This window comes from Eulemur rufifrons, chromosome 12 (assembly GCF_041146395.1).
Source record: "Eulemur rufifrons isolate Redbay chromosome 12, OSU_ERuf_1, whole genome shotgun sequence".
NCBI lineage: Eukaryota > Metazoa > Chordata > Mammalia > Primates > Lemuridae > Eulemur > Eulemur rufifrons.
The window spans coordinates 18186803-18202524 of record NC_090994.1 but is presented as its reverse complement, the minus strand read 5'-3'; the positions used below and the strand labels follow the sequence as shown (position 1 = coordinate 18202524).

The 15722-nt window shown below is 38.3% G+C and overlaps 1 protein-coding gene and 1 pseudogene across 8 annotated transcripts in view; one reads left to right on the top strand and one right to left on the bottom strand.

Moving 5' to 3' along the window:
* The window catches only part of NRG1 (neuregulin 1), a 983723-nt gene that overhangs the window by 168665 nt on the left and 799336 nt on the right, over positions 1–15722 (bottom strand). The gene's annotated exons all lie outside the window — the stretch shown is intronic.
* Positions 11248–11377, top strand: LOC138393834 (U2 spliceosomal RNA; annotated as a pseudogene).

Sequence of the window (15722 nt, the reverse complement as noted above, 5' to 3'; positions counted from 1 at the left end):
ATGCTCATTAACTCTTTTAAGTTTTATTAATATAACAACTCCAGGAGCTATGTATTACTATCATTATTCCCAATCTACAGATGAAGAAACAAAAAACAGAGAGATAAAGTAACCTGCCCACCATCACACAGCAAGTACATGCTACAGCAAGTATCTGAACCCAGGAAATCTGACTCCAGAACGCTTACTGTTAACTGCTAGACAATAAACTGAATTCTTTGCTATCCTTTGCATTTTTATAGTTTAAATGTGCTAAAGATTTAATTTATTGATATATCAATAGTGGCTGCATTTTCCTGACAAAACCCGGGATACACTACATGACAGATTATTTCTGCACCCATTCCAAGTGCGACAAGTGTGGAAGAGAAAGAAGATATGCAAAATTGCTGAATTTTCTCAGCTACTCTGATGATTTACGGGGAAATAAAACAAGACAGAATACTTGCAATTGGCATTATACAAAAAAAAAAAAAAATCTTTTGAACTATGTGGTTTGTCTATCCACCGTATGCCAAATGCCACATGGGTGAACAGTGCTGTATCTCACTCTTGTGTTCACTGAAATGTGATAACCCCCATGTGAGGATCCAGCAACAAAAGTGTCTGATCGGATTAATGTTGTTCTTTCAAGGTGTAAAGGCGATATGCCGTGACGATGAATGCCGGAGTAAATCACAGCTCGGAGGCCTGCAGCTGGGAGGTAAGTGTGCGACAGGCCTGCCTAATTAAGGCTGTCACCACAGCTGCCCCCAATTATAAGAACATCTCACTCACAGACAGAAAGAAGATGTCCAGCAAGCTTCCTTTAAGGACATCAACTCGTGGCTTGAGTCCAGTATAATTTTACCTAACTGATGTAGCAAATTTCATTTGGCAAAAGCTTATAAATTTGATCTTTTCTGTTGTCACAAAGCAGTTTATTTTCTTATGTGTTATATCTGCCACATTCATCTCCAACGTGTCAATTACACAAAGAAACTGAGAAATAGCCAGTTACTGAAAATTTGATATGTTTACTTATTTTCTTATTGTCATTTTTTTTCCTGTTCTGATTTGTTTATTGCCTAAGTAAATTTAGCACATTAACATGACTTTGAGGTGTTAATATTTGTCTTTATTTTATGTATTTACAGAAGGGGTCCCCCAATGTTGCCCAGGCTAGTCTTGAACTCCTGGGCTCAAATGATCCTCCCACCTCAGCCTCCAGAGTAGCTGGAATTACATTTGTCTTTATAATCATTTTTTCTTTGTTTAGACTGGATGACATTGAACTAACTGATGTCACTAAAATTGTCGTTTTTCATTTGAAAGGAGGAATTTATTTACATGGTCTAAACCAAATAAATCTCCAGGTAAGATGAGTTAGCACTTGATTACAGTGAGTTTGAAACCATGACAACCATGTGAAGACTTTTAAGCAATGCAAATAAAAGAACAAAGTCCTTGAATGATCTGCGAATATTATTCCCCACGATCTATTTTTCACACAGCCATTGAAAACTTACTCCTTCTGTGAAGGAAAAATTTTAGTAGAGCTAATTATGAAATAAAGGTGACCTTTCAGGACCTCTGGAATCTGTTTCTTTGTTAGGCTGGTCTATTTTCCCACTAGTCATGGCCTTGTGATTCTTCCTTTTTGCCCACAGATAACTAATTCACTGGAAGGACAGTAAAATGGACACGCCAGGATTAAAAGGAGATTTCTTTTAAACTTCTCTCTGCTCTGTTTACTTCAGTTTTAAGTACCCAATGCTGTAGGGTCCAAGTGTGACTTTCTGAGGATCTTTAAAGTTCTAAGAATCTTTGCATTATGAAGCAGGTCCGCTCCTACCCCACGGGAAAGACCAGGGAAGGCACATTTCATACCTTACGGTTCCCGGCGAGATGAACTTGCTGAACAGGTGGAAAATGACCAGAGTCAAATGAAACAGATCGTTGATGGTGAGAAAATGTGTGCTACATTATTAATCATCTCACATAATCTAATTCTGTGGCCAATACAACATAAGTCCTAGGCTGCTACATTTTCCCATACGGTCCTCCAAAGTCAAATTGTACGATTAGAGTCAATGTTGTTTGGTTTCAGGCAACACACACACACATGCTCACAATGAGAAAGAAAATTTGTTTCCTCTACTTTACATAAAACCCAAATTCATTAAAGAATCTTTTGAAAGTGAAAGTGGACTGCTTCCTATACATTCTGAGAAAATCCACTGGTTCCTAGATTGCAGTAAAATTTTCTCAACACAAAGGTTACACATGAGAAGCCAAAATGAAGCTTACTTAGCAAATTCACATGTAGTTTTTATTCCTCCCTAAGGACACTAGCACTCCACCAGAAATATCTTTGGTGTTTTTTTTTAATTTAGAAAGAAGGTTAATTAGATTATTGGCTAATAATTTATAGTCCATGAATTTAAATTAGTAAACTGTACACAGGATATCCTGCAGTTCTGTCTCAAGCTTGGTGGTCTCTATCAACAATAAGAATGGAGAGTAGGAAACATGAGTTAAGTACTTGTCTAGTGTGTGTGACACTGAACAGTCACAAAATTACTCTGAACCTCAACAGTCTCGTGCATAAACAAGAGGAGAAATAGCACCTGCCGGACTTATTTCAATACAGTTGTGAAAATCTAGTAAAAGTTAATAAAAGCATTTTGCATATTTTTAAAAATTAACTATTATTATTAATGCTGATTTAACTGCCATTAACTAGAAATGTCTGAAAAAGCCAGAAAAGATTAGATTATATAAATCCAGATGGCACAAAATTACATAATGAACACCTGAAATAATGGATATAGCTTTGGTCATTCCTTGGGACCAAAAAGGCCCAATTTTTTTAATTTTTAAAAAGCAGCCAGAAACTGTCAAGAGTCACAAAAATGTTCAAAGGGAAGGGCGGCCAATAGAAAGGAAGAGACTAAATAAACACTATAGAAGCCTAAAGACTGACAAAAGGAAGGCCAAGAAAGAAAGCGATGGGTTTTTAAAGCTGTGAATCTTACAAAGAGCAAAAGCATGCTTTGAGAATCACAGAATACCGCAATTCATGGAAACCCCCTGAAGCATGAAGCAAGTAGTTTTAGAATAAAAAAGGAAATGAAGTTTTGCACAATAAGAAGCATAACTTGGAAAATGCTTATTCTGGGAGGCTGTACAGGAAAATGACTCAGAAACCAGCATATGGCAGAAAAACATGGGCTTTGGGGTTAGGCAGGCCCAGGTACCAATTCCAGTTTTCCCACCTAACGCTGCGTGGCTTAATCAAATCCTTTACCTATGTGAGCCTCCTTCTCATTTGGAAGGTGGGTTTGCCATACACAGAATGGAGTGAGAGAATCAAGGAACTGTATCTGAGTAGGATGCTGTCAGCACACGATGAACACTACCTCAATTAGAGCTTTTTTCCTTTTAACAGCAGATCCGTAAGGAATTAATTAAATCATGGATGGAACTGATCGTGTCACTAAAGGAAGCTACAACATAGAGGACTCATGGTTTTTTAAAGCTGCTTTCAGAGAATGCAACTGTCACCATTGGTGACCCACCCTGGGCTCACCCAGATGACATTGCTTATACCACTATTTAGCCCACTGTTTACAAAGCACTTTCGTACATTATCTCATTTCAGCACTAAAAGGGGTATTCAGAATGGTGAAATCCGAATGAGGTCTGTAGTTTAGCTAATAGTATTGTACCAATGTTAATTTCTTAGTTTTGATCACTATAACAAGGTTATGTAACATTAAGGGAGCTGGATAGAGGTATTTGGGAACTCTCTGTCCTATATTTGAAAATAAATTTAAAATTATTTCCCCCCAAGCCAGAGTGCAATGGTATGATCATAGCTCACTGCAACCTCAAACACTTGGGCTCAAGCAATCCTCCTGCCTCAGCCTCCCAGATAGCTGGGACTACAGGTGCACACCACCATACCCAGCTAATTTTTAAAAATCTTTTTGTAGGACAATGTCTCACTATGTTGCCCAGGCTGGTCTTGAACTTCTGGCCTCAAGCGATCCTCTATCCTTGGCCTCCCGAAGTGCTGGGATTACAGGCGTGACCTACCCAGCCCAGCCTATCTTTTGAATAAGTATCCCTCTTCTGTGTTCCCATAAAACCATTATTATTCCATTTAATGCAATGCATTTTATCTGTATAGGTATTTGTTTCACTCAGTAGACAAAAGTCTCCAGGAAGTCAAGAGCTTTTTCTTTTAAAGTATTCTTTATCCTAGTAACTAGCACAGTGCTCAATAATGTTTGTTGAAGGGAAGAATGAATAAACAAAGTCAATCTGCAATTCAAATACTCCATATCAAGTGAGCCACCAGTCTGTCTCTAATGCACAGGATTTATGTCAAAACACGTTGAATTTATCAGGGTTGTCACTACCTTTGTTACTCACATGACATTAGCTGATTATATGGTCTGTTCTTAGCCAAACACAGTAGCATATTTTATACTGACTTATAAGACCTTCTTCTGGCATCCAACTTGTATCCAGATCCTGCTTCATTCACATAGATAACGGGCTTTATTTTCTTAGATATTTCTCAATTTCCATTCATTCAACAAATATTACTGTGCATCAGTTATATGGCCACCACTGTTTTAAGTACTGGGCATATGGACATGAATAGGACAAACAAGATCTCTGTTCTCCTAGGGCTTATATCCTAGTGAAGGAGGAGTGGAAGGAAAACCTACTAATCAATTAGACCATAATATGACTTGTGAAATAAATCTTTCAACTTTAGAATCTGACAGCACTAAAAATTGTCGAGGTAGCTACATCCTTTCCACTTAGCCATGCAACATAACTTTCTTTTCTATTTAAATTGAGGCTTGGACAATTGATCACTAAATCTATCCACAACCAAATGATATTAATCAGGTGAACACCGCTCAGTCGGTATTATGTCATTTTGAAAACATTTATTCCTAGTAACAACTTATTTTTCTTAGTAAAAACAATTATTTATCAGGTAGGATTTCTTTGCATAAATTATATTCTCAATACTGCATTATACTGTTTTACAATTTTACCACTTCAGGGCTAAATAGAACTATCCTTTTTAAAAGCCTGAGTCAAACTCAGGTTCAAATCCTACTCTGCCATAATACTAGTGGTTTGACCTTGGGTCAATTATTAAAATTCTCTAAGCCTCATTTAACATTTCTTAACATGTAAAATGTAATCGAACCTACCCCATAGGGCTGTTAAAAGGATTAGATAAGCTACTGCAGCTAAAGCACTTGGCAGTCGGTGTGTGGCACCTCGCAAGCACTCAACAAATGTTGGTCGCTATTCTTACACATCATCACTTAAGTCCTTGGGAAGTTTTAACAGTTTTTGAAGCTTTCTAAATTAATATAAAGCTTTTAAGTAACTGCCTACTTAGAGGTTGAGACCAATGAAAAGACATTCATTCCTGGGGCAGACAGAATAAGGGCCCCCAAAGATCCTAAGCCCCAGAACCTCTGACTACGTTACCTTACCCATGTATGAGGTTTGCAGATGTGATTAAGGTTGAGGACCTTGAGATGGAGAGATTATGCTGTACAGTGGTCCCCCAGTCATCGCAGGGGACTGGTTCCAGGACCCCCTGTGGATACGAAAATCCAAGGAGGCTCGAGTCGGTTACAAATAGGCCTCTCTATCTGCAGCTGTGGGTTGGGGGGGTGCTGACTGTATTATGCAGGTGCACACAATCTAATCACGTGACTCCTTAAAAACAGATCATCTTTCCTTGGTGCAAAGAATAGTCAGAGATGTCACATTGTTGGTTTTGAAGTCAGAGGAAAGGAGGCCTTGACCCAGATGGCCTCTGGAAGCTGCAAAAGGCAAGAAAACGGATTCTCTCCGAGAGCCCCGGCAGCCCGGCCCACACACCTTTTTTTTTTTTTTTTTTTTGAGACAGAGTCTCACTCTGTTGCCCGGACTAGAGTGAGTGCCGTGGCGTCAGCCTAGCTCACAGCAACCTCAAACTCCTGGGCTCAGGCGATCCTACTGCCTCAGCCTCCCTAGTAGCTGGGACTACAGGCATGCGCCACCATGCCCAGCTAATTTTTTTGTATATATATATATATATATATTTTAGTTGTCCATATAATTTCTTTCTATTTTTAGTAGAGACGGGATCTCACTCTTGCTCAGGCTGGTCTTGAACTCCTGACCTCGAGCGATCCACCCGCCTCGGCCTCCCAGAGTGCTAGGATTACAGGCGTGAGCCACCGCGCCCGGCCCCACACACCTTGATGTTAGCCCAATGACACTCCCCTTGGAATTCTAACACATATGTTATAGGATAATAAATCTGTGTTCCTTTAGGCTTCTACGTTTGTGGACATTTGTTACAGGAGCAATAGAAAACTAATACAAGTCTCAAACAGAAATCAATTGTATTGATTTTCTAATATTAGCAACTACGGAACTCCTATCTTATGAAATAATACGTAGCACGTTAGTATATAAAAACAGATGAACCAAGGTGAAGTAGAATCACTAGCCAGCAGCACTTCACCTCCATACCCTCCTTTGCAGGGTCCAAGAAAGAGCCCCACACAAAAGGGACCACAGAAGCTGAGCAACAGAGGTTGGGAACTGAAGTTCAACCCCAGGGACTGTACCCCAACCAGCTGTGACCCAGGCAACCATTCTCTCTCTCTGGCCTCAGTTCCTCATCTATAAAATGAACGTCAGACCATCTCTCAGTGCTGTTAAGCTCATGAGTAAGTCTATTCATCTCTTTCTCCTACATTATATTTCAGGAATTTGTAAGCAGAGAGTCACCGGCCTAACTTTTAGATTTAAACATGATTTATGAATACTAGTATCCCAGTGGCTATAGTATTTAAACAAAAAGAGAGAGAGAAGAAAGGGCTTTTACAAAATTTTCCAAGGCTTTCAAAATGTTTGGGTTTCAAGAACTGAAACTTAAATATTGGTCGTTTAGGTAAAAAAGCAAAACAAATTATTTGTCTAGTGACTACTATTTAAGTAGCGGTATTTTTTCTTGGTTGGTGAAAAATATTATCATCTAGGAAATTTAATAAACAGAAAAATTTAAATAAAATCCTCACAAGAAAGCTTTACAGATTAATATTACCTTCACCTCTGGGTTGGTGTCTAATGAAATCTCTCACTGGGGAATTAGACATCATAGTTCTATGACATAGTTTCTGTTTCAACTCTAATTCTAAAAGAAGCTATTGCTTGCATAATGTTGACACACCTCAAATAGCTTGCAAATCACAAGGAAAAATTGTGGATCAGAGCCAAACGTGTGCAGCAATTCTGCTGAACAATGATCTATTTGCACAGGGAAAATCATTCCGAAGTAAGTTAAAAGCTACAGAAATGTGATGTTTAAGAACCCAGGCCAGACCAGGCCTCTGCACAGGTCATGAAGGCCATTCCTGAACAACTGGAGTGTTGGTGCTCTGAAGAAAATCCACCAGCAATGCAGCAGACCTCTTTGATTTAACCATCAGGAAGTACTCGTGAGAAGTCAGACTCTAAGAATTTTATCACAATAGTCACAAAGGGGAAGCAAAAGGTCTATAGTGGCTCTGCTACCCTGTGTCAATAAGTAGGTCCTAAGTAGGGGCATGATATCAGCACATTAACAATCTGAAGCAATAAGGGACAAGCTCCTTTTCTTCTGATTAAAGATACAGTCTTCGTGATATATGAGGATCTTACAAAAAAAAAATCTTCAAGAGCTGATGGTCCTATAGACATGCCTTCCTTACTCCAAGTAGTGGCTGGGTTCCTGGCTTCAAGAACTACTACATTTTCCATTATGTTAAGCTATTTGGAGAAGCCAACAGTATAGATGGAGAAGCAGCAAAGATATTTTCCCCAGGTTTGTAAGGACTGCTATTAATATAACGATGGTATGTACCAGTTTAAAAAAAAGATGGATAAAGAAGTTAATATTGATCTCCACTAGAAGAGAATGCCCTCAAGGACCAAAGTCTGCAAAAAAAAAAAAAAAAAAAAGCAATAGTCTCAAGGTATACGAGTAAAAAGATTCAACTAAGTTGTTGAAAACAGATACTGTCAGACATTAACTGTGCTACAGCATTTAAGAGGATCATTCATGATTCTTGTTGATGTTCCAGTTCCAGTTCTGTAAGTTTTGAGCTCTCTTCACTTAGCCCTATTTTTCCCAGAAGCCCCATTATTTTCAGTGTGACGTTGCAAAATGAGTTTTGCAAACCTGGAGTTACAGCAGGAATGCGTGTAGTGGGACAGAGACCTGTGGCTTGGCAAACCCCTCCCCCAGGTCAGAGGTTTTCAAACCTTTTGCTGTACAGATGTCACCTGGGCAAGTTCACTAAAATGAACAGGAAATAATCACAGACCCCATCGAGAGACTCTGATTCAGTAGTTCAGGGAAAAAACCTAAGAATCTGCTCTTCTAAAAAGCATCCCAGAGGGGACGGGTAAATTCACACCTAATGGGTACGGTGCATGATGTCTGGGGGTTGGCCACGCTTGTGGCTCCAACTTGGGCAGTGCAAATGCAATAATGTAACCAAAGTGTTTGTACCCCCATAATATTCTAAAATTTAAAAAAAATAAAGTAAAATGACACAGTATTAGGAAAAAAAATGAGATATTTTCAACCACCACAAAAACTGTACAATAGGCCACGTCTTTTTAATAATAAAATAATTTTAATTATTAAACAAAGAGCATCCCAGATAATTCTGATACAGATGGTTGGTCTGAGAACAACATGGTCAAAAATATTACACTGTGCTGCGGATAGTTCTTTCCAATGGCAGCCCACGACAAAGGGTTAGTGCCCACCCCAGGAAGTCTTCCCAGTAAAAATGTGGGGTTTTTTTTTTGAATGCTTAAAATTTATTGCCCTGGGTAAATTAAAGATAATGAATTCTTAATTTCTCTTCTGAAGACATTGAGAATCTCCTAGAAAGAGACAGATATAAATCATGATTCCTATGATCGGGGCTATAATCAGTAGAATATGCCTACCTACCTAAAAGGCTCAAATTTTGACCCCTCAAAATCAGAATAATAGCAAAGAGTCAGTGCTAAGTTTTAAAAAAAAAAAATTTCAGGAAAAAGAAAAGGGAGAGAAAATGATGAAAAAAGAAATATTTCAAAAAGTTTCCCTGACCTAGACACCTGCATCCATTTTTATGCGTTAGGAGAGGTAGACTTTTCTCTACCTAAGGACAGAGAGTAATTTCATAGTATTTAAACAATTGCTTTAAAGTACATTGTATCATTTGAACATTTTTAAGAAAGTAGATTTTAAGTGTTCTCACCACAAAAAAATGATGCATGTGTAAGGTGAAGCATATATTAAATAGCTTGATTTGGCCATTCCACAATGTATATATATTTCAAAACATCATGTTGTACACCATAAATATACACAATTTTATTTGTCAATTAAAAAATAAAGTAAAATTAAATTTTTAAAAATAAAGTACACTGTATTCATCAGGAACACATTTATTTCAGAGAGTTCGTATGGAGGTTGCTTAAAAATACTTTTTCCCTAATCTTTAAAGGTGTGTAAGAGAAAGAACCAAACAGCTTTAAATTTCTGCTTTCTTTTAAGATTAGTATATCCAGGTCCTCAGATTTAAATGGCTGGATCTAAAAAATGGTTGTTAAGAACTATAAAAGGTATAAGAACTGCTCATTTCCACCCAAGTTTAACCCTCATTAGGAGATTCAAGCCCTACCTTGGTGTCACCATTCAATCTTTACAAGAATGCTACCTCTAAATTTTCTCTCTTTATATTCTTTCCTAGACAACCATGAGCATTAATGCCCATGGAGAAATTAGTATCTCCAGTACAGATCTCTCCTTTGAGATCTTTGTCAATGTTGCTGATCTCAAAAAAAAGCACAAACATCCATTCAGTTGAGCAAACCTAAAATAATACTTTCTCACGCACTCATGCCCTATCTCCAGCCCACTACAAAGTTCAGCTAATTCTACTGCTACCCCCACCCCCATTCCCATCCCTAACCCTTCCAGGAAAGGAACTTCTACAGTATTAGGCAAGAAGCAGAGCCAATGAACCAGAAACTCGTCAACTATAAAGCAACCACAAAGAGGAGAAAGAAGAAGCAGGCCAACCACAAAGGCAATTGAACACGAAGTAAGCTGAAACATGCATCCTAGGAAAAGGGGAAGTAGCCAGAAGAGAATCAGACATCGTGACTCCTGGCAATGCCCATCGTGGACGTCCATGCCAGAGAGGAACGTCCACCCAGCATGGACACTAGGACGAAGACCAACTGTGAAACCAGGGGAAGGATTAGAAGCTGGACTTGGAAGGAAGGAGGAGTATTCCTAGGGAGCAAGGAAGGGGACTTATAATCTGCTATTCAGCTTTACTCTCTGTTTTTGTTTAGAGCTGTCTAGGGTTCACTTCTCTTCCCGAGCCATTGGGTTTTCCCTGATAGCAGAGAACTCCATGCCTTGCAGGTGGAAGCACAATTAATCCTCTCACAACAACTTGGCATTTTGAACAGAATTCAATGTTCAGCAATTCTGCGTATAAATGTAGGAGATGTATGGCAAACTTGGAGTATAAACTGTATATGATAAAGATTACACAGTGATCTGATCAACCAATGAATTTGGGATTTCTTAGAACTACACATTTGTGTAAGTTTATAAAAGGCCTCTTAAGGCCTAATGAAAACACAAACTCCTAGTGAAAAGATAAAACTGACTGGAGAACATAACCAATGCCAGGTAAAGAAAAGTAGAATATCGCTGTAGCAAATGGCAAGGATACATATTTTATGGTGGGATACTGGTATGATACTAACTCTTCAAGGGATACTACACAACAGAGGTCAGCCAGATACGGCCTGCGAGCCAAATCCTGTCCACCAGTTGTTTTTGTAAATAAAGTTTTATTGGAACAATGACACTCATTTTCTCAGAAATTGCCTATGGCTGCTTTTGTGCTACAGCTGTAGGGTTGGCTCCTTATAGAAATGTTTGCAGATCCCTGTTGAGCGCATCAGTAAGTCAGCACAGAACATCTGCAGGATTTCATCCAGCAACTGGAATTGGCTGGTTTCATAAAGACAGACATTGGAATGGAAATAATCCATGTGGGACCTGCATTTTGAGGTTTGAGAAGGAACTGGGTATACAGAATGGAATATTCAAAATACTATCTGTGAATGTGAAAGGAACTAGGTCTCCACAGATAAGCAAAGGCAATCACTTCCCGGCCTTTTGGCCAAGATCAAGTGTAGTGTCTGTTCTTACCAGTTTAACAGATAAGCAGAGAGAGCTATGATATGCCTACGATAAATGCTGGCATTACCTGGGTCAGGCAAAAAAACATTTGCTGGTAGGGGTAGGACACAGAGATTACAAAAGGATGGTGAGAAATCAACCTCAAAGTTAGAAAATAAATGCTACAAATTTAATTAATATTTTATTTGATATATATTTGGTGTGTATAATTTTATTTGATGATGATTTCCTACCTAGAAAAAGGAGGAGGACAAATTTGCCCAAAACCTAGAAACTTCTTGTGTGAGGACAGTTACCAGAGAGAGAAAATGAGGCCTACAGGATGTAAAATGAGAGACAGAATCATGGAACATCTCACCCACTCGGAATCTGAACAACCACATCTACCCAATGGGGGAAATGCTGTTGTTACTGGATTAGCGATTTATAAAATCTTCTATTCTGTTTAAATTTGAGAGGTAAGTGTCAACAATTTTTAACTACTGTATAACAAAGATGGCTGGGGAAAGATATAAATGTAAATTGGGATCAGAACTGTGACAATGAATTCTAGAAGGAAATTATTCTAGAAGGAATGAAGTTTTGGCTTAATAAATCTGTACAGCAACAACATCAGAAGAGTCTTTAAACTCTATTTTAGGGACTTTATTCTGTACCTTGCTTATGCTGTACGGGTGACATTTTGTCTAATTTGTTCCTGTGTGGGCTCTGAGATCATTTACTTTGTTTCCAAAACTATGCTGAATTTTTGTGAGGGAATTAGCAGGAAAAAGATAAGTACGTAACACTAAAATACAACATTTAGAAGTAGAGGAAAATAGATTTCAGAAAGACGGGAAGTGTGCCCCTTGTGTGGTATTTCTACAATGTGTTGCAACTGTTTCTTTGAAAACAGGAAATGAGAATAGTAAATGCGGACTGGAATGAAACACTTGGAGTAAGAAGTCAGAAGAGAGGCAAATTTTCAAACACAGGCAATTTAAGAATATATTAATAGAAAAAAATAGGAGATTAAAATGAACATAAAAGGAAAAGGGGCTAGTGATGAAATGCATATAAAAATTAGATAGGTTCTGGAATCACAGAGTTTAGGGACTGAATTCCAGCTTAGTATCTGACTATTTTTATGGCCATCTGTGTACATCTGCAATATAAAATAAACATATTTGGTCACTGCATATACGTGATTATGTACTGAGTTGTCTTACCATGGAATTTTTTTCTTCCTATTCCTTTTGAGTAACTCTGAGAATTTGGCTTCAGGTATACTTGAATTGCAATTCCTCAATTCATTCTCATTGGTATTAATAACAAGGGGAAGAAGGTGAAGCCAGAGTTGTGAAATAAAAAAGAAGTAAAAATCATGGCAAGAGGAATGCAGGTGTTTGCAATAAAGCTTGAGGCATGATACGAGCGAAAGGAATCCATGCATTAAAAAACCCAGCCTCTGCTGGCTTACTGGAGGGCAAAGAAATCTAGAGCTTGTATATGAAGGCTGAGCTGAGGAGGTCGGGAGAGACAGGACCCAAGCAGGAAGAAGATGTAAAATCACGATGGCATTAACTATGTGGACACAGGGCCAGACCTTAGGTGACAGGGTGGTGTTGAAAATATCCTTGTATGCACATTATTTACAACAGAGCAAAATGAATTTACAAGCATCCCAAACTGCAAAGGAACTAAGAGCCTAAAACATTGCTAGTGAGTAAGGAATGCTAAGTAGTAATTAATAATAAAGCCCAGCGTCCATTGTTACTAGTTTCAAATGTAGATGTCATGTCCTTGTTACATCTTTAATTAGAAGCACTGTCTTTATTGTTTTTATTGTCTATAAAAATGTTTATAAGGACTATCACAAGTTCACTGTTAACATCAGGCCTTGCAACACACCTACCTTTCCCACCACAGGTTTTCCCAGTACTTAATATGACACAGCTCATGTATACGTTTATATACATACTGCCCATATATTCACATATCAACTATACTCTCTTTTCATACACAATAAGGATTAAAGAAAGCACTTCTTAGGGATTTCATTCAGATTAGCTTTCTGGGCAAGGTGAACTCAATGCACATTCACATCATTCACCTACACTCCTGTCCATTACCCATACCCTACAATCATAATTCTTATTAGCACAATTACTTTGTCGTTGATTACCTGAAAGATCCACAATCGTCAATAATTCAGTTATGCATGTGATACTTTTTATCTCAAAGAAAGTTTTCTTTTAAAACCAGGGTTGACACCCACGGCTTTCTTAAGTTAACTGGGAAATTTAATTAGCAATGATGCTACATTTGAAAATATTCAAGTTGAGATTTATTCATCTCAACAAGCTTAACAATAGAGGGGAACAAAACACTTACTTAGAAATACCATTTAAGTTTTCTTCTAATGAACTGAATGAAGTTCAAGTAGTAGACAACACAAAAGAAATTTAAACGCAAAGCCTCTTCTTCCTGGAGTGTATATATATAAATATAACTAAGAGTTTTGTTTAAAAGTACTCCCTGGCATCATTAGAATACAAACTTTTTATGCGTGACAATCATATCTGTTCTATTCATTGCTTAGAACCTAGCACAATGCACTTAATAATTACGTGCTGAGTAAATGAATGCACAAACTTCCTATAAGAAATTGGTGATTTCCACAAGCCTGTCTTCCTGATGAATTATGAAAGAAAATCATAAGAAAATAAATTTGAGCACTATACTATCAAAGTGTAGAAAAGAGTGAATGAGAAAAGTACACTTGCTTCCCTAGCAATAATGATAGTTTTCATATGATTTTTATGATTTTTCTGACAGATATCAAATATGACATGTTTCCTGTATAACCTTTTCTTTTTTAAAGGGGAAGAGAGGCAGAGAGTAAAACAACTAACAGCATAGCTTTCTGCAGAGGCAATCTTAACCTAGATATACTTACTATTCTTTGAACTACAGCATCACTAAAGTAAGTGAAGCATGAAAAACAAACATACACACACTTCAAGAATCATCTCTGCTAATCTTGGCCTTTAAATTTATTACTTCCACAGGGTACTCTGAGAGCCTTTTTTTTCCCTTTGTGAAGGATTTTCATCCCACTTCTGTGTCACATGGCTCTTTGTTAGATTACTTAGATATTTATTTATCATCTTTGTTTTTTTTTTTTTTTTTTGTATTTCCCTCTGCTAACAAGACATTGCCTGCAAGTGAAAATTTGTTTTGATACATTTGCTAAAACTATACAACCACAGCAGGTCTCTCAAACATAGACCCTATTTTCAAAGATCTCTTTTGACTTATTCAGCAGGCAAACCTCTATACCGGACAGGATGCTCTACAAACATGGCCCTAAAACTTTGGTGAACGTCAGAATCCCCTGAATCGCTTGTTAAAACACAGTTTGCCAGTCCCCATCCCAGACAGCCTCACCCAGGAGCTCTGAGCTGAGGCCAGGGGATGTGTATTGCCAACAAGTTTCCAAGGGATGCTGATGTTGCTAGCCCAGGAACCACATGTGAGGACCATCGAGTTTTATACACCCAGAGAAATCAGAATAAAACAGAGAACATAGAGCTGATGGCAACCTGTGCAACACAGATATTAAAAACACATAAGATTACTAACAGAATAATGGCAGATAATCATAATCCCCTGAAACTACAGAAGAGAGGACGGAGGCAGATACCTAAAGACATAAAAGCTATTCCTTTGACTGAAACAGATATAAACAGCCAAACCAGAAATTCTATTTGAAACATATTTCCTTACCAGGACGACACGTGCCATTGTGCAGAATGAGTGGAACTTTCTAGATGGCCTTTATGTGGGTCTTACTTTGAGTGTTAGTGGAATATGAAAAGGTTAGAATTGGCAAGAGAATGGATCACGTGAATAATCGTCTGGATTAGCATCAAGGGAAGTGGCCTCAGGTTCCATAAAATAACCATTACTTAGATACTTCCATTCTTTCAACATGCCTTCTGCATGCTGCGGCTGTTTGAGGATCCTGAAATAGCTACTTATCAGGAGAGGGATGGGGGTGTAGACTGTCTTAAAAATTTACAGTAAACCAATACAGACGAGAGGTACAGAGGAGATGCTACTGTGGAAACAGAGAAAGATGTAACTAGCCGTGCTAAAGAGTCTAGAAAGACTCCTTAGAGGAGGGACTTAAGCCGAGTTTTAAGGTAAAGTAGGAACTAGACAGGTGGAGAATGGATGAAGGACAACCACACGATCACAGGCACAAAGCGGTGAACCCACACTGCAGCTGGGACAGTGAGCTCCATGTAGCCGAAGCACAGTGTGTAGCTGCAGAGAAAGAATGACAGGCATGAGGCCTGACAATGCCCGTGAGCAGGTCCTGATATGAGGGGCTTTGCAGCACCAGCCTTGTGGGTGTAGAATTCACTCTGTAGGCAGAGGGCACTAAGAA